Below are 24,825 nucleotides of genomic sequence, written 5' to 3'. Positions count from 1 at the left end.
TGTCGGGTCGGCTACATGCAGAAGATGCTCGCTGCTAAGTAGAGAATGTGTGCCGTAGTTTGTTTACTTCACATGTTTACACCTACAGACGAGTGACAAATTAAAGGAAATATGAACAGACATATAAGCGTCTTAATTAAGTGTTGGAACAACCACAAGCTGCCAGTGCGCCTTGGCATCGATTCTCCAAGTCTCTGGAATTGTACTGGATGGAACTGGAGCTGGGTGATATAGAAAAAAATGTAATATCACGATACTTCAGTCAGAATGTGTGATACATGATACAACGCAATATTCATTAGTGATTACAAAGCAATCTGCAACACTGTTGTTATCCGATTTATATTCTTCTTATTAGTGTTTGTCAGCTAACTCGTCCCACGGTTTTCGAGATATGGGATATGGAGGTTAGGGAACCAGCCCTGTGACCGGAAGGTCGCCGGTTTGATCCCCTGAGCCAACAGAACGTGACTGTAGAGCCCTTAAGTAAGCACCTAACCCCCAACCGCTTCCTGGGCGCCGTGGATAGGGCCGCTCTGGGCAAGTGTGCTCACTGCCCCCTAGTGTGTGGGTTCACTACTGTGTATGTGGGTGTTTCACTGCATCCAGGTGTGGAATTAATAATGGGTAACTTACTATATCAACACTGTTCCAATTCCAGAATGTTTGGTCCGATCGGGAATGGTGTGCTTACATACAGGTTTTTGATCCAACGTACGGTTTCCGTAAAATCTTTGTTAGGTAACTAATTTTTTCCTATAAAAATGAATGGAGAAAAAAATTGCACACCCATCTACTGTACTAACAAACAATCAGTACACAGCCCTTATACCAGGAGTCGCAACCCAAACGTTAAGTTGTTTTACCATCCACCATTGGCAGTATGTGCTGATGTCCTAGTACAGATTAAACATAATATAAAAGAAAACACAGACTTACTTTGCTCCGCTTTAAGCTTTAGCTCAGATATAGCTGCTTTTCTCACATCTCCAGCAGGAAACTTTTCCACAAAAGTTGAATTTCAACGTTCAACTTTTTACGAGGCTGAAGTCGCTTCTCATTCGCCAGCTTCTTGTTCAGATTTTCCTGTTCCACCTTAAATGGTGTCTGAGGTGCCAAAATGTTACTGCTGCACCATTTAAGGTGGAACAGGACAATTTGAACAAGAAGCTGGCGAATGAGAAACTGAATTCAGCTTCACGACTTTTTAGTGTTTGTCAGTTTCTCGTTGCAGATTAAACGAATCAAGAAACCAGCTGGAGTGATTATAAACACAAATAATTCCATTTGTCTCCAAATAATTGATGTTTGCCTTAAATCTCTCTCTTTGTCGTTTCGTTAGCTACTAGCTAGGCGAGACTGTTGTCTGTGTTGCTATGGTGACCAGCAGTCTGCGCTGATCTTCAGGGTTAAAGGGTGAATCAGCAGTTCTACATTAACTCCAGAGTTTAAGACCATTTATTGTTAAACTGTGTTGAACGATCAGCAGAGCTTTATTTTACTGTAAAGGAGGATTATTTTATTTTTACCTACAAATCTGATTCAGCTGTGGAGCCACAACAGGGAAGTGATTTGTTTTCAATGTTTTTTATGCTGTGCTGCACTAATTCTAGTGAAACAGGACTAATTGTGCTCTGTTTGTGGTCAAACATGCAGTTGGGGTGTTTTTTTAAGCCCTGGCAATGTCCACAGCATGTCCAGAAAAACATATTGTGATGTAATTTATCTATTCATAGTATTCGATTCTGTCATTAAGAAATGACAAGGCTGCTAAAATGATTTAAAGATATGTAGATGCTTTAGATGCCTCTCCAGAAAATGCTGCAAGGCGAAGATTAGCTAGATTGGTGGATCTGTACAGCCTGCACATCTCCAGAGTTCAGAACATTCCAGTGTGTGATGTTTTGTAAAAACTAATTAAAGTGGCTGCCAAAACTGCCACATAATAAACCCGTATATAAATATCAAGCTCAAGTCAGCTTTTTATTCACCAGCTTCTCATTGGAATTTTCCGTTCCACCTTAAATGGTGCTGCAGTTACACTGAGGCGCCTTAAACATAGAACGGATTTTGAAAGTTGAATACAAAGCCAACATTAGCTCACCTTAATAAATGCATCAGTTTACTTCAGTAAATGCTCCTGAATCAGCAGTTACCTCAGACTTTCCCTTGGAGATGTTTAACTGTTACTGAGCAGCTAACGAGCAGCACGGGGGAGATGTAATGAGCCACTGGAGCAGCTGTTGAACGCGTCTCACAGGCTGATCTAACGCTGCGTCCCAAACCACACACTTCTGTACTTCACCCACTACACTAATCAGTGCACTTCTAATGGTGTATGCTCTGTTTTTTGGATAGTATTTAGTGAGCTTGAACGAGGTTAGGAATGTAAGAATAATAACACAGCAGAAAATCTCAGCTGTTCAGATTTTAGCTTTCATTTGTCATCACTACAACCACAAATCAAATGAAATCAAGCCAATACTCTGATTAATGCGCTTCAAAATGCACCAAAAACTGGTGATGGTTTTGTTATCTCATTACAAACAGCCATAGCTCTGCTGAATGGACTTGAAGTTGCCAACTAAAATGGTGGCAGTGGGATTGTGACATCATTAAAATATTATCAATTTAAGCAGTCGAACCCGAGAGGGAGTGTGTTGTCGCGAAATAACATCACGGCTGTGATTTGGTCGCCGTAGATCATCACAGCCGTGATGTTATTGGCGATAACACACTCCTCGAGTGTTCTATTGCTTTAATACAACAGTTAAATCAATAAAGTAATAAATTAATAAACTGGGCCGTGAACGCGGCGTTTAATATGTTTTAATGTTCGCAGTTCCTTCACCAAATTATAGTTCCTTAACGAGCAGCTTGTTGCTACGTCAGAGTAACGAGCTCCGCCCACTTGCTGCACAGCCGGCAGTTCGTTCTCCAGCTCCCTACACTAAATTCCCAAACTGTCATCACCACTGAGCAGCTTTTCAGTCGACAGCTGTGACAGAAGAACAGCTGAACAACCTGGAATCAGCCAGAAATGAACCCAACACCATTCGCCAAACGTGTAGTCTGATCTTCAGAGTCTGACCAAATCAGACTGAGCCATAAAACTGCCGCAACATCAAGTTCAGCTCAGTTTTGTCAGTTTTTGCCAGATCAGTATTAATGTTGTTTTGTTCCAGCCAGTCTGTAAAGCATCTTACAGCCCATTTAGTTTGGCGAATGGTGTTGGGTTCATTTCTGGCTGATTCCAGGTTGTTCAGCTGTTCTTCTGTCACAGCTGCCGACTGAAAAGCTGCTCAGTGGTGATGACAGTTTGGGAATTTAGTGTTGTCTCATCTTCAGAGTCTGACCAAATCGGCTGTCGGTCAAATGTGATCTTAAAAGTGTCCGTTTTCTGTTTGTGGCAAAGTAAGAAGTAAAAACGTTGAAATGGCTTAAGCGTCTCCTACAGCTGTCACAGTGCTTCTCAGCGGAGTGATACAGTGTTTGTGAAAAACCCGTGATGTTATGGTGAAATAACAGCACAGTTAGAACGCTTCTCAACCAATCAGCTTTCTTGGCCGGAACTAACCGTTGTATAAATAACTATGAGTATTGTCATGTCGCCCAGCCGTAGATGGATCACTGTTCTTGTGAAAGAGATTCCCTCAGTTGGTGTTTTGATGATGCTGGTGGTGAATGCAGCCTAACACATCAGTCCAAAATAGGTGTTCAGCTGGGAGATCTGGTGACTGTGAAGGCCACATATGTCATTTTCATACTCATCAAATCATTCAGTGACCCCTCCTGAACTGTGGATGAGGCACCGTCATCCTGGAAGAGACGACTCTCTTCAGGATAGAATGTTTCATAGGATACAGTGATCTGTCTTATTAACTCTGGGCCACTGCACGTACTACTGGAACCTTTAGTGCCAGAAAACTAGAACTGTGCTTTTTCTTTTTGGGCCAACACAGAAGGTTCCAGTTTTATGTAACACCAACATAATACCAGCATGAAGTGTCTTAGTAAGGTGTTGGGCCACCTAGAACAGCTTCAACACGTCTTTCCAGAGATTCTACAAGTCTCCGGAGCTGTGCTGGAGGGCTGGAACGTCGTTCTTCCAGAAGATGTTCTCTCAGAGAGTATTTTGGTGATTGTGCTGGGGGAGAATGCAGGCAAACGTGTCGGTCCGAAACCTCCCATAGGTGTTCCGTTGGGTTGAGAGGCTGTAAATACCATCGCATGATTTATGGGGTCACTCTAAAAAAAGTTCTTCAAGGATTCTTTCTCTTTCAACGACAATGGTTCTATATAGAACCATAAACACTCAAAGAACCATTTGAATGATTAAATGGTTCTTTGCATGGTGAAATCATTCTTCAGATTGATGGAGAATGTGCTGTAAATGATTCTCTGGTTCTATATTGCACCAAAAAGGGTTCTTCTATTGTTATGATGTCAAACTTGTAACAGTGGAAGAACGCTTTTCGGTGCTACATAGAACCTTTTTGAAAAAACTTCTATGTAGAACCATATACAGCACATTCTCCATCAATCTGAAGAACGATTTCACCATGCAGAGAACCCTTGATTCATGTAAACGGTTCTATTGTTTATGGTTCTAGGTAGTCTTTACTAAAGAACCCTGGAAGAACCATCTTATTTTCGTTTGGTGACATTATCTTCACCAGGAAGAGCAAAGAATTAGCTAAAGGCAAAGGAGGGTGCCCTGTACTCAAAGGCGTTCTTCCTTGCTAAAGCTTACGACAGGCTAATTTAGCCTATTTATTGCTCTTCCAGGTGAAGATAAAGTCACTAAGCACTGCTGTATCACTAATAATTGCCCCAGAATGTAGACTAGAATAAGATGTTTGTGTGTTGATTCCTGTTTTTAGACTTTGCAAAGGTAACAAGCTAGTTAGGACTAATGCTAACACTATTAGCATCTATGCTAGCCTTCACACAGTGTTTTTGCTCATATGTTTTCATAATATTTCAAGTTTTTGAGCACTAAAAAGCCACATATGTTATTTAATGTCAGCACAAGTAGTTTTACGTTGAGGTAAATAGTAAACAAGATAGCTAAAAGGCCAAATTAGTCACCAAACAAATGTAATCATTAATCCAGGTTATTGTAACGGTTCCAGCTGTTTCTCAAGCAGGTGGAAAAATTTGAACTACAACTGTAATTTTGGGGTAATTTCTTGTTTTGAAAGCTCAGTGGAAAGACATGCTTTGTAGTTCACTGCATCCTGTCTTTTAGAGTTATTTAAGCTTTGTATTTGTAATATTTAGTAACTGTAAATGATGAATTCTCAGGTGTTTGCCAGGCACCACTTCATTTCACACAGGTCTTTTTTTATTGTCTACCGGTCATTTCACAAGGTTCTTGGCCACGCTGAGCGACGAAACCCACCAGATTCTCTAACGACGGTCAGAACTTCGGCTTATGAGACTAATGAGAAATAAGAAATGAAATTGTTAAGGATGGTTGTTCAGTTTCCTCTAACATTGTGAGAGTTTTATGTGTTGGAGGCTCATTGTGGGCCGAGAGCTCAAACAGGCGCCAGCCGGTCATTCGGACTGTCCTTTAATGAGGGAGCTTGGCTGAGGAGGTTCTCCTGACTTCAGCAATTCCAGACTGAATCAATTAGCTACAGTACGGTGGCACTTAGTGCTTGGAACTCAGCCTTATGACTTCATAAGATAGATAGAGAGAGAGATAGAAAGAGAGAGAGTGAATGAAAGAGGCAATCTAGCAGACATCAAACCAAGCAGTGTGTGAGAGTCAGGCTGTAAGAGTGTATTCAAGGGTCACATAGCATCACATATCGTGAAATTAAACTGATAATTAATTGTCATCGACGTAATTGTGATTAATTTATTTGTCTTATCGGTCATGGTTCTGCTGGCATACATACTAAACACATTAGAAATGGCTACACAGCTCATAAATAAACATTACTGGCCTCTTAAAGGAGAACTCCACCGATTTATCAAAGTGTCTCCATGATTGTGTGAGATGTAAACAGAGGGATTCAGAGTGGTTTGGTGTGAAATGGTTCAGATGTCTTTACAGTGGTGGTGATAGGAACCAGGGGTCGCCATGACTACAACACAAATATAGACATTTTATTTACTATCCAGAACCACCAGTGAACCTACACGAGTCTTCTGAGTTTATATGGAATGTTGATGATGGAAAACTGGAAAATCTTTAATACTAAGTTTTCTTTGGGGACTATTTTGCCTCACAACACCCTGCATGTATCCCTCCACCATGAATGGATTAAAATAAATGGATAAAAATACATAAAACAGTGTCTCAGTCATCAGGCAGTGAATTCATAACCAGTTCATGTAGGAACTTTCTGTGGGGGAGCTTTTAGAGGTGGACGTCTGGTTCCTATCACCACCACTGTGAACAGTTCTGACTCTGTAAGTTTCTCTGGAACAGAGCGTTTCACACCAAACCACTCTGAATGACTCTGTTTACATCTCAGCCATTTAATTATGCAGAAAGTTTGTAAAAAATTGGAGGAGTTACCTTTTAACGTTTACACACTGAGAGTGAGAGTAATCATGGCGCTTTAAGTGTTTTTACAGGCTGGTAGTTCAGGAGAGAATGAAGATCTTTTGACTGGCTGTTTAGCTGGATGGTTAAGCTGTTAATTGCGTCGGTGTGAGAGCGCCGTTCACACCCAGTGAGCACTTGTTAGGCTTGTAATATTGCGTTCCTGTCAATCTAATTACGCCCTTTTGGTGAGGTAACTACAATAAAAGGGTCATTCTACAGAGAAGTCCACTTCTCTATCTCTCCATAGGAGTCACTGGTGTTACTGATCCTCATTGGTGTTACACATAATAAAGGAACACCAGAGACATTTTTAATGAACAATGCTTTTTACAGAATAACTGCTACAGAGCATCAAACCACATGTTGTCAATCATGGAATATCCACTAAAATATGGAATTTAATTCGTTTGTATTCTATTTTTTCACAGTTACCTCAGAATCATTATACATTTTATAATATTTATTTGGCATTTGTTTTCTTTATGTTATTAAAATCAAATATTATTTACACATGACTGTGGGGACGAGCTCTACTGTGGTGCTTGGAATTCTACATAACTGATTTAAAAACCAATATTGCTAAATCGAGGCTCAAGAAGGTGTAACTGTTAAAATAGCATTGTTATTATTGTTTTATTGGTAAATGAGGCCCAATGTGTTTATCATGGAAACTCATATTGTAATAATGTTGAATATGCTAGTTATTGTGCAGCCCTGCTAGAAACAACAGTTTAGAGCCGTGGTTCCCAAACATTTTGCCCTTCGAGGATACCATCCCAGTAACCACACATGTACACCGATCAGGCATAACATTATGACCACCTCCTTGTTTCTACACTCATTGTCCATTTTATCAGCTCCACTTACTATATAGGTGCACTTTGTAGTTCTACAGTTACAGACTGTAGTCCATCTGTTTCTCTGATACTTTGTTAGCCCCCTTTTACCCTGTTCTTCAGTGGTCAGGACCCCCATGGACCCTCACAGAGCAGGTACTATTTGGGTGGTGGATCATTCTCAGCACTGCAGTAACACTGATGTGGTGGTGGTTTGTTGGTGTGTGTTGTGCTGGTCTGAGTGGATCAGACACAGCAGTGCTGCTGGAGTTTTTAAACACCTCAGTGTCACTGCTGGACTGAGAATAGTCCACCAAACAAAAATATCCAGCCAACAGCGTCCTGTGGGCAGCGTCCTATGACCACTGATGAAGGACTAGAGGATGACCAACACAAACTGTGCAGCAGCAGATGAGCTATCGTCTCTGACTTTACATCTACAAGGTGGACTGACAAGGTAGGAGTGTCTAATAGAGTGGACAGTGAGTGGACACAGTGTTTAAAAACTCCAGCAGCACTGCTGTGTCTGATCCACTCGTACCAGCGCAACACACACTAACACACCACCACCACGTCAGTGTACCTGCTCTGTGAGGGTCCATGGGGGTCCTGACCACTGAAGAACAGGATAAAAGGAGGCTAACAAAGTATGCAGAGAAACAGATGGAGCTGATAAAATGGACAATGAGTGTAGAAACAAGGGGAAACATGGAGGTGGTCATAATGTTATGCCTGGTCAGTGTATGTGTGTGACAGAGAGATACGCGACAGGAAGTTTAACTCCTGCATATTTCCGGCTTATTACATACAAAGGCTTATTATTCAGTAACTACAGGGACGTCAGTGCCAACTGGTTGAGCTATTCTTAGGTTATAGAAGTGTGTAATAAAACTTTGGGCCCGCCGGCGAGCCTGATAGAACCGGTTTCGAAAGTCACCCATTCCTGTCATTCAGTGCACATGATCGCAGCCTTTATACTCTGACAGTTGTTGGCCTATTTATTCTTTATTTATTCTCCTCCAGTGGCTGGAATTTCAGTGCTTCCCTGGTGTTTATGTGTGTGTTTTTGTGAGTGAGTGTGAGGTGAGGTCAGTCCAGGTCACCAAGGACACAGGAAAATAAAGCCTGGATCTCCAGTCTGTGCATTAAACAGTGTTTACATTTACCTCCACTGAAAGTGGTTGCCATGGTGTTGGGCCTGTTGCCGGGGCAGTTTGAGGATCACAAGAGGCGTTAACTGAGACAAACTGCTGACCTGCTGTGTTACGAGTTCATTCTGATTATTACAGCTAGCTTATCGTCGCTGTCCAAAGAAAAACTTATCTCTAATTTTGATACAGTTAGTTTCGGCCATGCAAGCTGATTGGTTGAGAAGCGTTCTAACCGTGCTGTTATTTTACCATAACATCACATTTTATTCGCCAACACTGTATCACTCCGCTGAGATGCCGTTGCTAAGCAACGACTTTGACAGCTGTAGTAGACGCTCAAGACATTTGAACGTTTTTACTTCTTACTTTGCCACAAACAGAAAACGGACACTTTTAAGATCACATTTGACCGACAGCCGATTTGGTCAGACTCTGAAGATGAGACGACACTAAATTCCCAAACTGTCGTCACCACTGAGCAGCTTTTCAGTCGGCAGCTGTGACAGAAGAACAGCTAAACAACCTGGAATCAGCCAGAAATGAACCCAACACCATTCGCCAAACTAAGTGGGCTGTAAGATGCTTTACAGACTGGCTGGAACAAAACAACATTAATACTGATCTGGCAAAAACTGACAAAACTGAGCTGAACTTGATATTGTGGCAGTTTTATGGCTCAGTCTGATTTGGTCAGACTGAAGATCAGACTACACGTTTGGCGAGTGGTATTGGGTTCATTTCTGGCTGATTCCAGGTTGTTTAGCTGTTCTTCTGTCTCAGCTGCCGACTGAAAAGCTGCTCAGTGGTGATGACAGTTTGGGAATTTAGTGTGTGGAGCTGGAGAACGAACTGCCGGCTGTGCAGCGAGTGACACTAACTTACACTGAAGTTAAAGCACATTTTTCTCCTCTCCTGTGAGGTTACTATTCTGGAAATGTTTGGTTTGCTTTGGACAGCAATGATATTTTCATATTTATGCATTTATGCATGCAGACGGTTCATTTTTAACCCTTCCCTTACAAAAAAGTCACATATGAACTTGTCATCATTATTACAATTTGAGATTTCATACACATTATTTTTATTATAGAAAGGCTCAAATGAACTCACACACAGTGCCTGAAGGGCATAATTAGATTGTCAGGAGCATAATATGGCAAGCCCAACAAGTAATTCCCTGCGCTGGGTGTGAATCGTGTTCTCCCAATGTAGAAAATCAACAAGTCAAGTCAAGTCAAAGTTTATTTATATAGCGCTTTTTCGACAGGCGTTGCCTCAAAGCAGCTTTACAGAAAAATCCAGGTCTGAACCCCCATGAGCATCGCCAACGGCAACGGTGGCAAGAAAACACTCCCTAAGAGAAACACTGAGAGGAACCAAGACTCAAAAGGGGAACTCATCCTCCTCTGGTCGACACTGGATAGGTTTTAACATTTAGTATGAAATATTAAAATCCAGAAAAGGGGAAAAGCAGCTGAAGCTATGACTCTGATTAAATATATAAAATACAATATGATTAATAATAATAACAACTTAACCATACAACTAAACAGCCAGTCAAAAACTCTCACATGCACAGCTCAAAGGTCCTCTATCCAGGACTACTAGCCTGTAAAAACGCTTAACCTTTAATGGCCTCACCAAGAAAAAAGCAAGGGAATTTATATTTTGTATTTGCGGCAATAATAAAAACAATTGGTGGGGTTTTTTTTTTTCGTTTTTTTTGACCCCACAATTTTTAAAATGTACTCACGTCTACCAAACGTTTGAGATGGCACTTTGTGGCATATATAGTGACTCAAAATGTGCTCTATCAAATGGTTGAGCAGAACATTTAAAGGGTTAAAGCACCATCATCACCATCATCACCATCATCACCATCACTTTTATTGATATAGCGCCCTTCCCTCACTGTACAATCAAAGAAGACATTAAACAGGAGGTACACAATTAATGAGAAGAGGACATGGCTGCCATTGCATTCAGGTACAAGGGGAACACTGACAGCACAGTGAGAACGAGCCTGTCTTTCACAGAGATTTAAAGACAGAGAAGAGGCGACCTGAATACACTCGAGGAGATTATTCCATAATCTGGGAGCTACTTCACTAAACGATTGACCACCCGTAGAGGCTTTAAATAGATCAGAATATTGTCCTTGTAAATATCTAAGCTCTGAAAAATTCATGTTTTTTTTTAAATATTTTTTTATTGTGAGAGCTGTTTGAACTAAATGTAAACAAACGTTTTTTAGCGTAAAATTTCGGCACATAGAAGAAATGCGATTAATAGCAATTAACGACACAAAATAATAACGATTAATCACAGTTAAGTATTACAGACATATTACAAGCAAATTTGCTTCTTTAGTTTTGCACTTAAAAAAAAAAATACAAGAGAAATGCAGGATAGGAGGCATTTAAAAACATTTTTATTTATATGTTCCAAGGTTTAGTGTTCAATAAATGGCTTTACTATATCAGGGCATGTATGTATCTGCTTATTATTACAGTATTATTAGGCTTCTGCTACAATTGTGGCATAAAATGCATTAAATCATTAAAAGATTCATTAATCTCAGTTATTTGCGTGACAGTTAGTCGTCAGCTGAAGTTTCCTGGGCCTGTAGGGGTAACATGACGTCACGTAGAGCTAACAGGCAGAAGAGGAGCTTGAACATGTACGCATGCATAAGTGCACTTGTGCATGCATGCGTGAGTGTGTGTGCGTGAGTGTGCGTGTGTGTGTGTGCGTGTGTGTGCTGTTGTGTAAGGAGGTTGTAATTGTGCTGCAGCTGCTGTGAGATGAATGAAGCTCATCACTGAACACAGGAGGACTCTGCAGCGTCTGTGTGACCCGCCCTCTCCAGCAGAATTAACGTCCGGCTGCTTCGCCGCGCGTTCAGCTGGCCCGGTCTGTAACCATGGTAACAGCAGCTTACGGTAGAGCAGCAGATGTGTGTGTGTGTGTGTTTCGGGAGGCGATGTGAAGCCTGTTCCAGCTCCACTCCAGCGTGTAGCCTCGAATTAGTGACACGGATAGTGACACGGCTCTGGAATGTGAGGAAATCATTCTCAGATCATTTTACAGACTCACCGTGTTCTTCTCCATCACTCACTGCAGCTCATCAGGGCCACTGTTTCACTGTCTGCAGGTCACTGTACAGCTCGTCAGGTCTGACTTCATCCGTCCTGTCCAGCCCAGTACAGGCTCCTGCAGTAAAGAAGCTTCAGAAATATCCGCCCACACTGTCAAAACATTTATCTCATATTTTTATAGGTTTCTTTTCTTATTTTTATTTTAAAAAGACTTCAGCTGTTCTTTACATTATATTATATACATTATATCCCATTTGGTAAATGGACCAATAGAAGTGGCCCAAAATGTCTACTATATAACACTCATACATACACTGTGTGTTTAAAATCACTTGTCTTCTTAATAATTACAATGTAGATTGACATACTAAGCTGAACCCCAGTAGGTATTTTTATAAGGAGGTTGTATCAAGAAGTTATTAAATGAAATAATGATAAATAATATACAGTAATTATTTATTAACATGAATACCTTGATAAGATCTGATCTGATCACTAGATTTCATTTTTAGTATGTTCTGGATATTAATTTTATCATAACTTCATCCAGGATGTTAATTTTGTTACAACTTGATTTATTACAACTTCATTTTATTACAACCAAATTTTACTAGAACTTCATTGTGGATATTAATATTAGTAGAACTTGATTCCCCCAATTTCTCTCCCCAATTTAGTCGTGTCCAATTCCACCCACTAGTTAGGACTCACTATAATCACAATACCACCGGCGCTAGGAGGGTGAAAGCTAACACAGACTTCCTCCAAGTCCTGTGAAGCGCCACCGCAACTTTTTGAACTGCAGCTCATACAGCGTCATTGGACAACGCTACCCGCCAGATCTGTTACGTCATTTAGCCTGTACTGGTGAGCATCACGCTGAGTGATGGGGGGAGAAGGGGGGGGGCATCATACCCATCCAGAGAGCGAGGACAACTGTGCTCTCTTGGACTCCTGGACACAAACGGCTGTAGCATCACCAGGGACCGAACTCGCGATCTCCTTATGACGGGACCAACACTCAGACGGTTAGAACAACATTCTGGATGTTAATTTACAGCTCAGTTCTTTATTCTCAGCACATCTAACATTTCTGTGTTTATTTAATTTGCAGTCAAAATCAACATTAAAAAGTTGTTCATTTTTCAGCCTCAAGAAAAAAGCAGACAACATATTTAAACAGAAAATGACACAGAAGCCTCAACAGCTAAATCTAATATCAGACACACCTCCAAAGTTCAGTCTTAGAAGCTGGTTGATGATTTTCTGAAGTAATCAAACACATTCAGTGATGCTGAGGTCTGGACTCTGGGGTGGTCAGTCCATCGTTCAGCTTCTTTGTTTGATGTATCCGTCTCCTTTTCTCAGTGAGGTTCTTCTTGATCAGCTACACATCCTTTCAGACCCACAGCGCTGAGTCGTCTTCTCACAGTGGAAGGATGGACAGAAACACCTGTGGATGTTTTCAGATCTGAAGCAGCTTGATTTTCTCCTCTCTCTCAGAGATGAAAGCTTTAAGTGCTGTTTATCTGATGGGGGCAGTTTTGGGGTCTACCAGGTCTTCCAGGTGGTTGTTAGGAGCCACATTTTCTCTTTTTTGTTTGTTTTTTTTTTTTAAGTTTTTGAACTCCAGTTTTGGAAATTCCTGTTTTTTCCCTTACTTTTCTTGACTTTCTTGATCCTTGGAAGTGGATGTGCTGTTTATCTGATGGGGGCAGTTTTGGGGTCAACCAGGTCTTCCAGGTGGTTGTTAGGGGTTTTAGAATTTATGACTTTTTTTCTTTTAACTTTCTCCTTCCTTATGCATGTGGATTATCTTATATATACATCTGCTTAGAAATCTCTCCTGACAATGAATAACTTGTACTTCATGGCTGTTTTGATAGATGAAACAAATAAAGGGTCTCTGAGTTTCACAGAGTGCTGTATAAGTCCAGAGAGCATTGACAGGAATATTCCAGAAGAATGGAGCAGCTCTCTTTACTCTGTTTCTGCTGATGGAACTGTGTGTGTGCGTGTGTGTGTGTGTGTGTGTGTGTGTGTGTGTGTGAGGTGCATGTGAAGGACAGTGATGTTTCTCAGTTTGCGCCGCCAGTTTTTGGCCCTCAGCAAATCTGTCCCTCTGTGTTCGTCTAAAAAAGGCCCAGTTTGAGTCAAATATTTTATTTAGAAACAGGCAGAAAAATGTGGTCTGCATGGCTGAATCAGACTGAGTGTGACTGTACGTAGACAGTCTGTAGGTAACTGGACAGTGACACAGTTTCAGTTGATTAGTCTCCAGCACTCTGCATTTGAGATGGAATCATAACCAGCTAAGACTGCAGTCATTTAGAAATTCAGAGCTTATAACAACCCCAGTTCAAATACTTCAGTTATTTGTTAACGTTAGGAACACACAGATCTGACCTTTTCTCTTCCTGAGCTCACCAGACCCCGGATATTTTTCCTCTTCAATTTAAAACACACTATGTCCAAATGTTTGTGGACACCCCTTCTTATTAGTGGACTCACTGCATTAAGGTCACTCACTGCTGACACAGGAGTTCAAATACACAGACAGCTTGTAAAATCTCCCTAGAAAAGCATTGACTGTAGAATATGACGCTCTGGAGTAGCCACACATGATCCTAAGGCCACCATGTCCAGTGCCCAGCGTGGGCTAGAGGAGTATAAAGCCCCCAGCATTGGGCTGTGGAGCAGTGGAGCTGTGTTCTCTGGAGTGATGGAGCTCCATCCAGTACCTTTGGGATGAGTTGGAGTGATCCAGAACTGACCATCCAACATCATTACCTGACCTCATTAATGCTCAATCAAATCCTCACAGCAATGCTCCAACATCTAGTGTAAAGCCTTGCCAGAAAAGTAGAGATGGTTACCACAGAAAAGGTGGTCGAACTCCTTTTTAACACCCTTGATTTTGGAAAAAACGTTAGATAAGCAGATGTCCACAAACCTTTGGCCATATAATACACCTTCTATGATGTGCTGTTCAAGTTGAAGAGTTAATTCCAGAACGTGATGTGTATATTTTAAGAAATACTGCTAATTAAGTGTTTCATATTCGGCTGTATTCTTCTCAAATATTTTTCTCAGATGGTTCATTGAGTTTGAGTTCTATGTAGAATAATTTAGAACCGTTTTTTTAAGAGTGTCAAAATCTTTTATTTTACAAAACCTTTTTTTTTTGCATTATTTGGACCCTCTTATTCCCCAGGGTATTTTCTGGTTTGTCCATCTGAATTTTCATGACCAAATCGTAAGGCAAATTATTCAGTAACTGCATGAAATTAATGTACATTTTTTACTTAATTTTATTTATTTATTTTTTGTAAAAGCTCCCCTCAAATTAACAGAACATGTGTTTTATGATACACATATTGCTATATGCTTACAATTTACTGCTGAAAGCCAAAAATCTTAGACGCTCTTTGTATTATTTTATAAAATAATGTTTACAGAGCAGATCACTGAAGAGACGCCATCTGTTTATAGTTTATAGCCCAGATTTGTGGAAAAGTTCAGCTTCTTTTATTATAAGGGTTTAAAATTACATCACCCATCTATTTGACTGGAACGAAGACAGTTACAGCTCTCATACGACCCCCACCATTAGATTGTAGCTTATGAAATATGAAAGTTATGAAGAATATGACAAAGTGCGTTTTGGAACCACCGGTGGTCCCGAGGGGTTGAAGAGGTTAACTTTGTTAGCTAAACAGAGTAGCAGCCGTCGTTCTGAGGCCTGAATGTTTTGTTCATACTTTAGTCCATGTTTATTGATAACAGTGATTCATACAGTGTCAGAAACCACATAATCAAGTCTATTAGAGACACTGAACACCTCCACACAGTTCGGGATGAGTTTGTGGTGCTTTAGGCCTGCAGTTAGCGCCATGCTAATTGGTGCATTGTAAGCTTCACCCACTTGTTAGCTTCATTAGCCTTGTAGCTCCAGTGTAAAACTATAGAAGACACCAAACACATCTTGGCTGATCGACTACATTTAGAGTAAAGAGGAAAACTGTGTAAGTGTGATTTTTCACCACACTGTCGCTTTAATTCCACCTCATGTTGCCTTCACCTCCGCTGAGTTGTGTGGTGTGAAATTGGCAGAAGCTCTGGGCTCTGAGATTGTACTGTCCACCATGACCTTTTGTTCTGTACAGCCCACATTACTGACCAGTCCACCCACATACGTCCTCACACATACACATATACCTATACGTACACATACGTATGGACCCACCTACACGTATGGATGAATGTGAGCCTTTGCCTGCATGTGCACCCACACATTGGCATTAGCATAATACACATAGCACCTAGTAACCTTTCTATACGTATCAGTCATTCATACTGAGCACGCCGTATCTGCTCCTGTCTGTCCTTCAGGAGGGGAGAGTGGAGGGGGGCAGGGTGGGTTGGCACTGTTTCGCTCTCTGCCATATAGTCCCAGAGATACACTCATAAAAAAGATGGTTCTTCAAGGGTTCTGTAGTAAAGTCAATGGTTCTATAAACTGTGAACACTCAGAGAACCATTTTCATGCTTACCGTGTTCTCCTTTAATGGCGGAATGGTTCTTCAGATTGATGGTGAATGTGGGGGGCCAGGGTGGGTTAGCGCTGTTTCTCTCTCTGCCATATAGTCCCAGAGATACACTCATAAAAAGATGGTTCTTCAAGGGTTATTTAGTAAAGACAATGGTTCTATATAGAACTATGAACACTCAGAGAACCATTTGCATGATTAACGTTCTCCTTTAATGGTGGAATGGTTCTTCAGATTGATGGAGAATGTGTTACATATGGTTCTATATGGAACCTTCTTGAAAAGAGTTCTATATAGCACCAGGGTTCTGCTATTGTTTACAATGCCAAGCTCACAAAACAAGAAGCACTGGTGCTGTATAGAACCATGTACAACACATTTTCCATCAATCTGAAGAACCAATTCACCAGGCAGAGAACACTTTAAACATGCAAAGAGTTCTTTGAGTGTTCATGGTTCTATATAGAACCATTGTCTTTACTAAAGAACCCTGGAAGGTCTTTTTTAAGATTGCACCGTATGTTAAGAAGCCAACCAGCAGCATTGAAAGCTGAACATTTTAGCTTAGCTTAAAACAAAAATGAGTGCATTCGTGGCTGAGTTCACTTGTGCCAACCAGCCCCAGTGTGTTATGGGGATGGTTGGCACAGTGTTAAAAGGCTATAGTTTTAAAGAATAAAGCGAAATGTAAACAATCTGAGCATTTAATTTAAACTCAGATAAACATATAAACCCTCAGCAGGCAACCGACTGTTTTTCATTCTATTCAGATGTCAGGAATGTTTCATTCATTTTATCATTGGCTTGTGCTGAAGATCAGTACTGATATATTCAGTTAGGTGTTTTTGTTGTTGTGTCCACAATGCGTATTTACTTTTGATACTTAAATACTTTGGATTTCTTAACCCTTTTAAACTGCAGACCGATTGTTAATGTACTGATCTTAGGAGTTATTATTCAGTAACTACTCTGCTTTATTGAACTGTCAAACTAAGGTTTAAGTTCTGTAGTTTTTTCCTCAATATGTTAAATTCAGCAAATAATTAGTAATTGTGCATTAAAATGTACAGAAGTGTGTCTCAGATGTTTGAGGATGTTTGTTACTTATTTACAAAACATGGAATTTGACCAGGGGTGTCCAAACTTTTGCATACATCTTTATGTAGATTAAATAAATACATCCATCCATCCATCATCTAAACCGCTTATCCTTCTGGGTCGCGGTGGGGTGCTGGAGCCTATCCCAGCTGTCGTTGGGCGGAAGGCAGGATACACCCTGGACAGGTCGCCAGTCCATCGCAGAAATAAATACATTATGGTGTAAATTTTTTGACGGACCAAAATTACTCTGAAAAAAGTCTGGTTCCATTGACTTACATTAAAGTAAAGTATATTTTTTGCTTCTCCTGTGAAGTTACCATTTTGGAGATAGAGGGTTTTGTTCCGACAGCAGCGAAATACAACGCTATTTCCAAAAAAGTTGGCACGCTGTGCAAAAACAAAATGCAATGATGTGCAAATCATTCAAATCCTGTATTTAATTGAAAATAGTACAAAGACAACAAATCAGATGTTGAAACTGAGAAATTTGATTGTTTTTTGAAAAATATGTGCACATTTTGAATTTGATGCCAACAACACATTCCAAAAAAGTTGGGACGGGAGCCTGTTTACCACTGTGTTTCATCACCTCTTCTTTAACAACACTCTGTAAGCGTTTGGGGACTGAGGAGACACTGCTGTAGCTCTGAAAGTGAAATTGTTTCTCATTCTGATTTGATACAGAATTTCAGCTGATCAACAGTTCTGGATCTCTTTTGTCATGTTTTTCATTTCATAATGTGCCAAATGTTATCAGTGGTGACAGATCTGGACTGCAGGCAGGTCAGTTTAGCTCCCAGACTCTTTTAATAAGGGAGCAATGCTGCTGTAATACATGCAGAATGTGGTTTGACATTGTCTTGCTGAAATAATTAAGGCCTTCACTGAAAAAGACGTCATCTGGATGGCAGCATATGTCACCAAAACATGTATATATCATTCAGCATTAATGGTACCTTCACAGATGAGCACGTCACCCATGCCATGTGCACTAATGCCCCCCTATACCATCATGAATACTGGCTTTTGAACTGTGCACTGATAACAAGCTGAGTGGTCTTTAGCCCGGAGGACACAGCGTCCATGACTTCCAAAAAGAATATCAAATGTTGATTCGTCGGACCACAGGACACTTTTCCACTTCACCTCAGTCCATTTTAAATGAGCTCGGGCCCAGAGAAGGTGGCAGCATTTCTGGATCCTGTTTATATTTGCGTTTTAGAGTTTTAACAAAAATGGACAGTGGGGTCCAAAAGTCTGAGACCACTTTGAAAATCTAGGATTGTTTTCATTTGTTCCTGCAAATAAACAACAGGAATTTTTAGAATTCGAAACAATGAAAATGAGAAGTAAAATGAAGAAGAAACATTGAAGATGTTTAGAGCTGTTTAGAGCTCACTATTCAAATGGAAGCAGATTTGTGTCACTGACTAGTCTGGTCTTCTCTCTTCCACTGAAGCTCTGCTGATCAGAGATGTTTGTCACTGTTAGTGATCAGAGTCGTGCCAGATTGAGTGCAAACTGCCATTAAGGCAAAAGGGGGACAAACACTACATAATCCTGAAAATCATGTTAGATTAAGATTCTACTGTTCACTCAGATTGTTATGCTGATGGTAGAATTTGTAATGAAAAACATTGTATTGAATTACAAAGCAATACAAAACAGAAGCATTTTTACTGGTGGTCTCGGACGTTTGGAGCCCACTGTGTATTTGAGGAAGGAGTGGTCAGTTAGAATAGCAGAACCGCTCTAACAGAAGTAACAGTAGCTGTAACAGGACTGATCTAGTGCAGATTAACTGTAAATCAACATCTTTGATGCAGAAATTCTGCTGCAAGATTTGCTTCAGTTAAGAACAACAAAACAAAACAACGCCCACCTCCTTCCTCCCTCTCTGTCTCTCTCACTCTCTGTTTCTCTCTCCCTTCCTCCCTCTCTCACTCTCTCTCTCTCTCTCTCTCTCTCTCTCTCTCTCTCTCTCTCTCTCTCTCTCTCTCTCTCTCTCTGTCTGGGAGTCTCTATTGTGTACAACAGAGCAGCAGTACAGTAGAGCTACAGTAGAGCTAAAGTATAGTAGAACTGCAGTAGAGCTACAGTACAGTGGAGCTGAAGTAGAGATAAAGTACAGTACAGTTACCATAGAGCCAATGTACAGTAGAGCTAAGTAAAGTAGAGCTTCCATAGAGCTAAAGTACAGTAGAACTAAAATACAGTAGAGCTGAAGTACAGAACAGCTATTGCAGAGCTAAATTACAGTAGACCTGCAGTAGAGCTAAGGTACAGTGCAGCTACCATATAGCTAAAGTACAGTAGAGCTACAGTAAAGTTAAAGTAAAGTACAGCTACCATAGAGCTACAATAAAGTAGAGCTAAAGTACAGTAGACCTACAGTAGATCTAAAGTACTGTACAGCTACCATAGAGCTAAAGTACAGTAGAGCTAAAATACGGTAGAGCTAAAGTAAAGTAGAGCTTCCATAGAGCTAAAATACAGTAGCACAGAAGTACAGAACAGCTACCATAGAATCAAAGTACAGTAGAGCTAAAGTACCGTACAGCTATTGCAGAGCTAAATTACAATAGACCTGCAGTAGAGCTAAGGTGCAGTGCAGCTACCATGGAGCTAAAGTACAGTAGAACTAAAATACAGTACAGCTACCATAGAGCTAAAGTACAGTAGACCTAAGGTGCTATAAAGCCAAAGGACTATAAAGCCTATAAGACCTAAAGTACTATGAAGCTAAAGTACTAAAAACTAAAGTACTTTAAAGCTAAAGTACTTTAAAGCTAAAGTACTAAAAACTAAAGTACTTTAAAGCTAAAGTACTAAAAACTAAAGTACTTTAAAGCTAAAGTACTAAAAACTAAAGTACTATGAAGCTAAAGAACTTTAAAAACTAAAGTACTAAAAACTAAAGTTCTATGAAGCTAAAATTCTATAAAGCTAAAGTATAGAAGACCTAAAGTACTATGAAGCTAAAGTCAACTATAGAGCTCAAACACAGTAGAGCTGAAGTTCCAGTCTCTCTATTGCGGGACACGTACTGCCTTCAGGCGATATTGTACATATTATTAATAGTGGCCTAAAAATCACACATTAGCATCTCTTTGACTCGTAATTACAAGTGGAAAATAATTGTCGGTTACAACTTAATCAGAAACCCCTACTTTGTTAATGTAACCAGATTTTTTCCAAGTTATTTTGAACCATTTCTGTTTGGCCATGTGTCCTATAATGTTTGCGCAGTGATATTTCATATGGTTGTTGTTTAGTCTTGTTGAATTCGCTCTGCACTGAAGGGTCTCTGTGTGAACCGTGAGATGTTGAGTGAGGTTTAATCAGAGTTGGAAAGAAGGAAAGTGAGTCATTTCAGCATGTAATAAACTCCTGTATTGGACAAAAAAGCCTAACAATGTTTACCTCTACTTCAGACACGCTCCTAACAAACCAGGATCCATTCGCACGACGGAGTCATAAATGAGAAAATTATACCTGTATCAACTTCTCGCTGTGCAGACGTATCATATCAGATGAATGTTGCTGTTGCTGTACTGTGCAGACGTAGAGAAATAGGGGCTTGTATCTATTTTCTGAGTGAAGAGATGCATTTTATTAATATTTACAAATAATAGAACATTTTCCATCAGTGATTGGGGCATTTTAGAATGAGTTTTGGCCTTGTTGCCATGGTGGACGAAGTACACAAACCATGTACTTGAGTTAAAGTAGAGACACCCAAGGTAAAATATTACTCCAGTAAAAGTAGAAGTTCCTCCCTTTAGACCTCCACTTGAGTAAAACTACTAAAGTATTTGCCTTCAAATGTGCTTAAGTATTGAAAGTGAAAGTACTAAAGGATTAATTATGACTCTGATGTCCTATTATCATTTTTGTAACAAGACTCTGCTTCATTAACTCTTCATTAACCACATTCACTCTTGATACACCAGTCTTTTAATAGAATGTCATTAATTAGTGACGCTGATGTCTATTAAAATTATCATAAGCACAAAACACTGAAGGCGAACAATTTAGGTAGAGCCGATTGGCTCTGAAATAACCTTTTGCGAACAAGCAAAGTTTCAGTTTAAGATTTATTCGCAAGTTTAAGTTTAATAAAAACTTTAAACTCAGATTCACAAATGAGTTTCCTTTACTAAACTGCATCTGTAGGTCTCTGTTCATAAACATAAACTAGCCTAAACTTATTTACTATAAAATGAAATGTGTTTGTATAAATTCAGAATAAAGACCCGTCGGTCACAACTGCATATGTGTACATATTTCTATATTGTGGTCTGTTTACACAAAGTTAGGTTAGTTCATCATTTATGTTGAATAGACTCTCCCAAAATTTTACGCTGCTGCACTGATGTTGAACCGTGTGCTGCACTGGGTCGGTATGACCAACAGGTCAAAACAAGCTCTAAACTAAGTGACCGCTGTGCTCTGATTGGTGTTCTTACTTCGCTCTTCTTTTGTTTTGACGCTACGTTTTTATACACACATAAACCAAAAGGAACGACAGATTTCTCATAATGTAGTGGAGTAAAAAGTGAGATATTTGACTTTGAAATGTGGTGGAGTGAAAGTAAAAAGTCACCCAAAATGGAAATAATACAGTAAAGTACAGATACAGGAAAAAACTACTTAAGTACAGCAACAAATTACATTTACTTTGTTATTGCCCACCACTGGCAGGTGGAATGAAACAGGGCTTCAAATCAAAAGAACTGTGAGAGCGAGGTAAAAACAATGGAAACGTGGAGAGACAGAATGAGTTTGGATTTAAGCTGTTAATAAGAGGAGAGAGTGCTGGCTTGATAGAGACAATGCAACCAGATTCGGTATCCTCATCCCTAAGGATTTTCCTCCACCTCTCCTGCGGGGTCCCTCAGGGGTCCATTTTAGGTCCAGTTTTATTTTCTATATATGTGTTATCACCAGGCCCTGTTTTTCTCAAACATGATATTTCGTGTTGTTATTACATGGATGATGCACAGTTGCTTTAAAAAGACTGAACAACATTAATATGACATTCTAGATGGTCAATAATTTTTACAACTTCATTACAGTAAGTGAGAGATTGTGCTGTTTGGCTTCCCTGACCTGATCATCTTGGGAAATTGGGCCACCTGGCGTCTTACATTAAAAAGACCTTTGACCTAGATCTCAAGTTTGATAAGTATATCTCTACAGAGGTCGAAAGCAGCGTTTTCTTCTCTAAAATATTTGTGAGATTAAACCATTTTTGTCTCAGTGACCTAGAAAAAAATGATTAATGTGTTCATCTCATCTTGTTTGGGCTACTGCAGTTCAGCACTGCTCGGTGTCAGTCACTCCTCATTAACACGACTGCAATTATTCCCAAACGCTGCAGCTCGACTGCTCACAGGCACTAAGAGGCACATATTACACCACTTTTAGCATCTTTTCATTCCTTTCAGAATTCAGTTTAAGGCTTCTATGGTGGGTTTTTGAGGCATTTAATGGGCTCCAGTTTATATGACCCATATTTTTCAGCTTCGGGAGCAAATAATATTTGGAACAACCAAAATTATCCGCCATAGACGACACCTTCGCTAGATCAAATGACTTAGAATAAGTCCTATATGTAGAAATTGGTTAAATAAGTCTATAATACCCTCACATCAATCTCACAAAGAGAAATACCAGTTATACTGATTTATTTATTTACTCATTCATTCATTCTGTTTTATTTATACAGGGGTAGGTTTGCCCACGGAGACCTACGAAGTTAAAAAAGATGGTTCTTCAAGGGTTCTTTACTAAAGAAAATGGTTCTATAAAGAAGCAAGAACCCTCTGCATGACTAAAGAGTTTTTTGCATCATGAAATGGTTCTTCAGACTGGTGGAGAATGTGTTCTTTTACTGTTATGACATGAGCATGTATGTACTATAGTATTAGAGTGATCAGAAATTATAACAAACATAAAATATCTAAATCAATAATTAGAACAAAGCCAGAAATTACATAGAAGTACACCTCCAACTCTCATCTGCCAAACTGTTTAATTAAGCAGTCGAACCCGAGAGGGAGAGTGTTATCAGGAAATAACATCACGGCTGTGATTTGGTCGCCGTAGATTATCACAGCCGTGATGTTATTGGCGATAACACACTCCTCGAGTGTTCTACTGCTTTAATACAACAGTTAAATAAATAAAGTAATAAATTAATAAACTGGGCCGTGAACGCGGCGTTTAATATGTTTTAATGTTCGCAGTTCCTTCACCAAATTATAGTTCCTTAACGAGCAGCTTGTTGCTACGTCAGAGTAACGAGCTCCGCCTACTCGCTGCACAGCCGGCAGTTCGTTCTCCAGCTCCTTACACTAAATTCCCAAACTGTCATCACCACTGAGCAGCTTTTCAGTCGGCAGCTGTGACAGAAGAACAGCTGAACAACCTGGAATCAGCCAGAAATGAACCCAACACCATTCGCCAAACGTGTAGTCTGATCTTCAGAGTCTGACCAAATCAGACTGAGCCATAAACTGACGCAATATCAAGTTTAGCTCAGTTTTGTCAGTTTTTTCCAGATCAGTATTAATGTTGTTTTGTTCCAGCCAGTCTGTAAAGCATCTTACAGCCCATTTAGTTTGGCGAATGGTGTTGGGTTCATTTCTGGCTGATTCCAGGTTGTTCAGCTGTTCTTCTGTCACAGCTGCCGACTGAAAAGCTGCTCAGTGGTGATGACAGTTTGGGAATTTAGTGTCGTCTCATCTTCAGAGTCTGACCAAATCGGCTGTCGGTCAAATGTGATCTTAAAAGTATTAAGCGTCTCAGCGGAGTGATACAGTGTTTGTGAAAAAAATGTGATGTTATGGTGAAATAACAGTACGGTTAGAACGCTTCTCAACCAATCAGCTTGTGTGGCCAAAACTAACTGTTGTTTAAAAGTATTTTAAGTACTGAAAGGTAAGATTTATTGTATTTTAGCACTCGGTTAAAGGTTATTCCACACTAACTAACTTACCAGATTCTCTAGATGAAAACAGTATATTCAGCACCAGCCACTCTTCATTTCTAATACATATTTCATGTTCTCACTGTAAGGAAAGATGAAATACAGGGTTGCTGCAACCAATAAATGCCGCTTTCTTCTTATGTACAAAGATGACAAGCCAACTTTACAGTACAGCTCACAACGATGTGTTTTCAGTAATAAAACTCACTGTGATGGGCAGCGCCTAAGGATTTCAGTGATGATGGAGCTACATTCATGTAGATTAAGATAAAATAATCCTTTATTAGTCCCACAGCGGGGAAATTCACAGCGCTACAGCAGCAAAGGGAGAGGAGGGCACTCAAGAGTAATAAGAGGAGGATTAACAAACAAGATATTATCTTGTTAATCACTTTACAGGGTTACAATTTGTTACTTGTTACTATATAGAGAATATGCATTACACCAAAGACAAAAATATAAGATAAAAAATAAACTCTATTCACAAAAAATAACAATATAAACAATTATAAATAAAAGCAAAAGAATAT

General features: G+C 39.9%; 1 protein-coding gene across 1 annotated transcript in view; it reads left to right on the top strand.

Annotated features, from left to right (window-relative positions):
• Positions 1 to 24,825, top strand: part of LOC118809003 (calcium-activated potassium channel subunit alpha-1-like) — a 189,437-nt gene that overhangs the window by 35,178 nt on the left and 129,434 nt on the right.

This window comes from Colossoma macropomum, unplaced genomic scaffold (genome assembly GCF_904425465.1).
Source record: "Colossoma macropomum unplaced genomic scaffold, Colossoma_macropomum, whole genome shotgun sequence".
NCBI lineage: Eukaryota > Metazoa > Chordata > Actinopteri > Characiformes > Serrasalmidae > Colossoma > Colossoma macropomum.
Note: the sequence above shows the minus strand (reverse complement) of the source record. Positions and strands in the feature narration are given on the sequence as shown.